Source organism: Penaeus chinensis, chromosome 17 (assembly GCF_019202785.1).
Source record: "Penaeus chinensis breed Huanghai No. 1 chromosome 17, ASM1920278v2, whole genome shotgun sequence".
Classification (NCBI taxonomy): Eukaryota; Metazoa; Arthropoda; class Malacostraca; order Decapoda; family Penaeidae; genus Penaeus; species Penaeus chinensis.
The window spans coordinates 22857313-22864812 of NC_061835.1; the positions used below are offsets into that span (position 1 = coordinate 22857313).

At 39.2% G+C, this 7500-nt stretch overlaps 1 protein-coding gene across 4 annotated transcripts in view; it reads right to left on the bottom strand.

The window, feature by feature from the left end:
* Positions 1–7500, bottom strand: part of LOC125034211 — an 11057-nt gene that overhangs the window by 1839 nt on the left and 1718 nt on the right. The window contains exons 1-2 of one of the 4 annotated variants that reach the window (XM_047625918.1): positions 4943–4960; positions 1–177 (exon numbers count right to left, since the gene is read on the bottom strand). The exon at positions 1–177 is cut by the window's left edge and continues 1839 nt beyond it. The gene's annotated coding sequence lies outside the window, so the exon portion shown is untranslated. The other 3 variants (XM_047625917.1, XM_047625915.1, XM_047625916.1) reach the window with 3 other exon arrangements.

The following is a 7500-nucleotide window of genomic DNA, read 5'->3' on the forward strand; positions in this document are numbered from 1 at the left end:
ACATTTTCCCATACTGCTATCCTCTCTTCCTGAAGGCACACACTATTGCTATTCTTCTCCCTCTCGTGTTCCTCTCATTCCAGACTTTCCCCACCTTGTATCATCCTTCTGTTACTCTGGAGTAAAGTTGCTTTTTCTCTGCCCTGGGAATCTTCACCATGCTCCTTCAGATCTTTCCTGCATTGGAGAAAAGAATACCAAGCAAAGTGATAGGCTGATATAAATGCACTGAAATTCATATGAAAAAAAAAAATAATAATAAATGTTTAAAAAATTAATAACAAAATACAGAAATGGGTGAGTTTACTATATGAAGAACTCTATAGTTAGCGGAGTAAACTTTAAACTTTACTTCAAATTATTTAAACATAAATTTAAAATAACTAAATAAAAAGCAATTAATTATAATTATTATGATGATAATAATAATAATAATAATAATAATAATAATAATAATAATAATTATTATTATTATTATTATTGATATTGCAAAAGTATTCATCTTCCCTGCGTGTATTAAGCAAGTTTTAATGGTCAATGCATATATGATTCTTTGTGGGGATTAGTAAAATACAGAGTTGATGCACTTAACTCTATGCATTAAGGAGGATCTCCGTGGCACAACCGAGGGTTGTTTACATTACGGATATATAAGTCTGCCGTTAGATGGCATACATAAAAGAAAACATACTCTTATATGGGTAACTTAACAAAATATAATTTTACCTTAGTTTAGGTAATATGAGGTATATCATTGATACATGAAATAAAAGTATCCATATACTAATAATAATCTTTGATTATTCCAACACCCCCTCTTAATTAAAGATGGGTATGTGATCTCAGAATTTATCCTCTGATACATTTAAAAACTTCCAACTTCTCTGGTTTGCAGGTTTTGTAAAAATATCAGCTGGATTCTGCTGTGTAGGAACATAAAATAACTTTACATTACCCTTTTCTATTTCATCTTTAATGAAATGGTAACGAATATCAATGTGCTTTGATCTTTGGTGATTTACTGGATTTTTGGCAGGATTAATAGCACCTTGGTTGTGAACTCTTAAGTCTACAGACTTTAACTTAAATCCTAACAGATCAGATACAATTTGTCTTAGGAACTTTGCTTCCTGAATGGCGTAAGTAAGGGCCATGTACTCTGCTTCACAAGATGAAAGTGCAACCGTCTGTTGCTTTTTACTTCTCCATGATATAAGTGGTCCATCTCTATGTAATTGAAAACAATATCCTGATATGCTTTTTCTGTCTTCATACAATCCCCAATCTGAATCACAAAATCCTTTGAGTTGAACTGATTCATCTGACTTTCTATATGTAAGACCATATGTCATGGTACCTTTCAAGTACTTGAGAACATGCTTAGCAGAATTTAATTGAGCTTTTGTGGGGTTTGACATATACTGGGAAAGTTTTGTAACCACATAGCACAAATCTGGTCTAGTACCTGTCATAATATATATGAGACTTCCAACTACTTCTCTGCATTAATTAACTCATTAGATTCTACTGTTGAGGTGTTTATAATACTTGGATCACATGGTATATTCCTTGCATAACAATCTGACATGTTGAATCTGTCCAAAATCTTTTCTACATATTTGGTTTGAATCACCTCAATTTATTTTTTACCTGTAACAAATGACATTCCAAGAAACCAGTTTTGTTTCCCTAAATCAGTCATTCTAAATTTCTGACAAAGAGATTTCTTACATTTGTTCATCAGGGACATATTACTGCTGGCAATAATTATGTCATCCACCCATAAGAGCACAAAAATATCATTGTACCTATCTTGCTTTAGATACAGACAATGATCACTCTGTGATTGTTTGAATCCTTCTGAAATAAAGAAATTATGGGTTACACTATTCTACATCCTGCCACTTTGTTTCAGACCATAAAGTGACTTTTTCAGTTTACAGTACAAAACATTTCCATCACTATCTTTTTCCTCATAACCTTCAGGTTATTCTACATAAATTTCATGATCAATATTAGTATTTAAATAAGCTGTTTTAACATCTATTTGGTGTATCACCATATTTTTCTGTGCAGCCACATCCAATAAAGTACCAAGTGTAGACATTCTTGCTGTTGGTGCAAAGGTCTCTCCGTAGTCAATGTCTTTTACCTGTGAATATCCTTTGGCGACGTACCTTGCTTTGTATTTTTCTTTGTTGTTTGGTCCAGGTTTTACTTGATAGACCCATCTCCCGCCTACTGCTGTATGTGACTCAGGCAGTGTGGTAAGGTCATAGGTGTTATTGTCTTGAAGTGAAGAGATTTCCTCGTCCATTGCTTTCTTTCACTGCGGTCCCTCTGGAGATGCAATAGCCTCTTGGTAGATGACTGGTACTGGAATATGTGACACTCGGTAGCAATGATGCATAAAGCTATTATGCATCACACTGGAGATACTGTTGTCCAGTTCCTCAGTAATGTAGTCATCTAATTTTGAGGGTTTACGTCTTCCTCGAGATATCTTCTTTCTTCACTTATGTTATCTGGTGTTTCATCTTGATTTTCTTGAAGTGATTTTTGCTGAAGTCTAGTCTCCACCAAGATGTCATCTTCATCTGAGGTTTGCTCACCATTCGGTGGTTCAGCTACATTGGGTAAGTTTTCCATGAACTTAACACATCTTATTTTCTTTACTGTTTGAGATTCTGGGAAGTAAATCAAGTAGGCTGGGCTCTGGTCATTATAGCCCACAAATATTCCTTCCTTACTCCTGGGATCAAGTTTCTTCTTCTCTTGTTCATATGAAAAGCATCTTACTCCAAATATATTCATTTTGCTGATGTTTGGCCGTCTTATATGCACTTCCAGTATGCACTTCCACCGGAGTCTTCCGAGTTCTGGGATTAAAGTACCTATTCCTGATGTAACAAGCAGCCCTCACAGAATAACACTACATATCTTTGGGTAATTTGGACTCAATCAGTAAACATCAAGCCATGTCAAAAATTGATTTGTGTCCCAGTTTTGATGTGGAGAGTAGGGTGCAAAAAACTCTTATTTAATCTTATTCTCTATAAGGAGTGTTCTGAATTCCTTATTTGTAAATTTTGTTCCATGGTCACATCTCAGGCTTTTTATACTGCCATATGGTGCTGTTTCTGCAAGATATCTCTTCATAGCATGCACTGTATCACCCTTATTCTTAATGAGGTAGATTCTAAGAGCTCCTGAATAGTCATCTATGAAAGAGATACTGTACCTGTAGCCTCCTTTAGCTGCTGGATCAATAGGTCCTACTACATCACAGTGTACTAAATCTAAAGGCTGTTTAGCCTTTTTGTCAGGCTCTCTATTTCTATACTGTGTCATCTTACCAAGAGCACATGTGGTACAGCTGAACTTGTCTGTACTCAAAATGTGCATTCCGTCAACAGTTGCTTCGAGCTTTTGCATATCAGCCACATTGCAGTGTCCTAGAACTTTATGCCATTCCTCTAGGGTGTGCTTTGCTTCTCCTGAGTTTATCCATTTGAGAGTTTGTGTGTAGCTTACCTCTACATAAGTAGAACAATTTGTTTTTCTCTACAATGTCAAATATCCTACCATCCTTGGTAGTTAGTGAACTGCCATTGGGTGAAAAAGTAATGCTGTGTCCACTCTTAATGGTTTTCCATACTGACATGATGTCTTGCTGAAATCCTGGTATGTATAGTGCATCTTTTAACACAATACTCCTTGAGTTGCCATCTCTATCTTGGATAAAGTCCTTGACATCACCAACTCCCTGTACAGTTCCTTGTTGCGTTTGGCCATCTGCCAGTTCTATGTAATGGTCTTGTGGATCAAAAGACTCTTGAAATCTCACAAATTTGGGTTCATTTATCTCTATGTGTGAAGTGCAACCACTGTCAATCATCAGTAAATTTTCATCTGCTTCTAAGGTTGATATATTCTGTTTTCCAATGTCACACAACTCTGAGGTCCCTTCAACAGGTCGTAACCTTGATGAGTGTGTTATATGGAAAGAATATTCATAATTTTGTTCTTCGCTTGTGTCATTTGCAGAATTTACTGAGTTGTTATTCTTCCTGGGGTTCTTTGTCCTACATTCACTGGTATTGTGAGTTCTTGACTGATGAAATTCACACCATTTCTTATTATTCTGATAGTTGTTACTCTTTTAAACGCACCACCTTCATTGCATTTTAATGCAAAATGGCCTGGTTCACCACACTTAAAGCATCTCTTCTGTTTAACTGTACTGTTGCCATGGGCTACCATCACTCTTTGTCTGAGGCGATCTTCATGTCTCAATAGGGCTGTCTTTAATCCAGAGTACTCATATGGAGGGTCACGTTGATTAGCAACATCTACAAAATGTTTGTACTTTGGTGGAAGTCCTTTCAGTGTAGTTGTCACTAAGAGAAGATCACTAACACTCTCACCTGATTCTCTTAGTGCTGATACTATTTTCTCCATGGATGACAGATACTCTGTAACCCTGCCATCTCCCAGTCTTTTGTTTATAAATGACTCCCATAAAGCATATAATCTGTGGTTTGATTCTCTCATGTAATACTTGCGTATCACTGCCAATGCTTTCACGCCAGTCTCCTCTTGCTTCACGTTTTATCATGCCAAGTGACATTCTGTCCAGGTAGCAAGTCAAATAACTGTAGATTGTCCTTCTAGCATCCTCCATATTATAACCCTCTGGGCGTTCAGAAGCATATTTATCGAAGGCGAGATGTAGTTTCATAACGTACAACGTACCGTGAAAATGTTTTTCCCACGAGCCATAATTCTCCGCATTACCATCAAATGGCTTAAATCCGGGACCATAACCTGTTGATATGGCAGAAATACTCATCTTCCCTCCTAGTATTGAGCAAGTTTGAATTGTCAATGCGTATATGACTCGTTGTGGGGATTAGTAAAACACAGAGTTCATGCGCTTAACTCTATGTATTGAGGAGGATCTCCATGGCACGACCGAGGGTTGTTTACATTACGGATATATAAGTCTGCCGTTAGATGGCATACATAAAAGAAAACATACTCTTATATGGGTAACTTAACAAAATATTATTTTACTTAGTTTAGGTAATATGAGGTATATCATTGATACATGAGATAAAAGTATCCTTATACTAATAACCATCTTTGATTATTCCAACAACAATAAGAAGAAGAAGAAGAAGAAGAAGAAGAAGAAGAAGAAGAAGAAGAAGAAGAAGAAGAAGAAGAAGAAGAAGAAGAAGAAGAAGAAGAAGAAGAAGAAGAAAACAATAATAATAAAACAATAATAATAATTACAATAATAATAACAACAACAACAACAACAACAACAACAACAACAACAACAACAACAACAACAACAACAACAACAACAACAACAACAACAACAACAACAACAACATCCTCATTATCATCATCATTTGGGAGCTAACGGAAGCAGGGGCCGCATAGCCACATCCACTCTTTGCTTCCACCTACGAGGGTCCCTCATGGCGACCCACCAGACAGGGGCCCGGCCCATCTCTAGTTCCTCACGACAAGTTTGATCGATCTGCCCAAGCAACGACCTTCTCGGTCGTCCCACAGGTCTCCTCCACCCAGGATTGTCACGGACAGAGACAACCTGATGGGCAGGATCATCCTGCGAGAATCGAGACAAGTGGCCGTATAGCCTGAGTTGGCGATCATGGATTGTGCAAGTAACAGGTCTTGTACCAGTCTCACGGTGCAGCCGTTGGTTGGACACATGGTCCTGCCAACTGTACCCTATGATCAGGCACAAGGATCTGATACAAAAGGCATCAAGACGAGATTCCAGAGCACAGGATAGCGTCCAAGTTTCACTACCATAGAGTAAAACTGGCAGTATCAGGGCCTTGAAAACACGTAGCTTGGTCCTTCTGCACAGGTACAGGCATCTCCAAATACTCTTGTCGAGAGATTTCACGACCCCTGCTGCCAGGCCAATCTGTCTACTGATTTCCTGGTCTGACCGAGGTATATAAAACTCTCTGTGACTTCGATGTTTTCACCACAAGCAAGTATCGACTGCACAGGGTCTCCTAGTAGGCCCCCAACATCCTGGATCTTGGTCTTGGTCCAGGAGACCTCTAGCCCCAGGGGCTTCACTTCATTGCTAAATGCATCAAGTGCCACCACTAGGGTTTCCAGAGATTCAGATAGAATGGAAACATCATCAGCAAAGTCAAGGTCTGTAACCTTGATATTGCCCAGAATTGCTCCACAGTGACTTTGGACAGTAGCTCTATCCAGTATCCAATACATGCAAGTGTTGAAAAGTGTTGGTGCAAGAACACAGCCTTGCCTCATGCCTAAACTAACAGGGAAGAAGCTCGACAGGCCCCCACCACACTTTACAGCACTTTCAGTGCCTGTATACAGGTTTGCTATTAATCCAACAATCCTTGTTGGAATTCCTCTTAGCCTCAAGATCTCCCAGAGTGATTCGCGATGCACTGTATCAAAACGCCTTCTTGAGGTCAATGTAGGCTGCAAGCAGCCCACGTCCGAACTTACAACAGTGCTCTACAATGACTCGAAGCGCCAGGATGCGGTCTATTGTGGACTTACCAGGAGTAAATCCAGATTGCTCTGGCCTTTGATGCCTCAACAGGTGGTCTCTGATACGTCTCAGTAGGATGTGTGCGAGTACCTTGCCTGGTACACTGAGTAGTGTAATGCCTCGGTGATTGCTGCAGTCCCTACAATCTCCTTTCCCCTTCCAGAGAGGGATGACCACACCACTCAGAAGGTCAGGGGGAATGTACCAGTCTGCCAGATGGCAGACATGACTGCATGCAAGCCCCTTGCCAACCAGACGCATACAGATACAAGACCAAAAAAAGATGTTGATGGACGCAGCACCTGGTTAAATAAATTTTAAAAAATATTCTGGTATACATGTAGTTCAAAGGCATGCAACACAGACTACATACATTCAGCAAATTAGCTTTGTGGCAATTCATGATCCAATGAAGAGAAAAAGTTTCATGATAAAGCATGAACAGTTTTAAAATAATTACTTTGTATGGCTGGACATGACTGAATATAAATAAAAATATATCCCTTTGTATGAGTGAAATCCAAAATTGCCTATCAAAGTCTCTTTCACTCAAAGCTAATTAGCAAGGCAGAATGAACAGAAGCCAGAGTATTAAGGGATACAAGGGATACAGGGGATACAAGGTGGTGATGAGGGTGGTAATAGCTATGGTAGTGTCGTGGTGGTGTGAGTCTTTGTGTGTGCTGTCGTGGTGGTGTGAGTGGTCTTGTGTGCTGTGGTAGTGTTGTGAGTGGTTGTGTGTGCTGTGGTAGTGTTGTGAGTGGTTGTGTGTGCTGTGGTAGTGTTGTGAGTGGTTGTGTGTGCTGTGGTAGTGTTGTGAGTGGTCTTGAGTGCTGTGGTAGTGTGTGAGTGGTTGTGTGTGCTGTGGTAGTTTGGGTAGTTATGCCTGTGGTGGTGAGGGTGGTGATTGCTAAGGT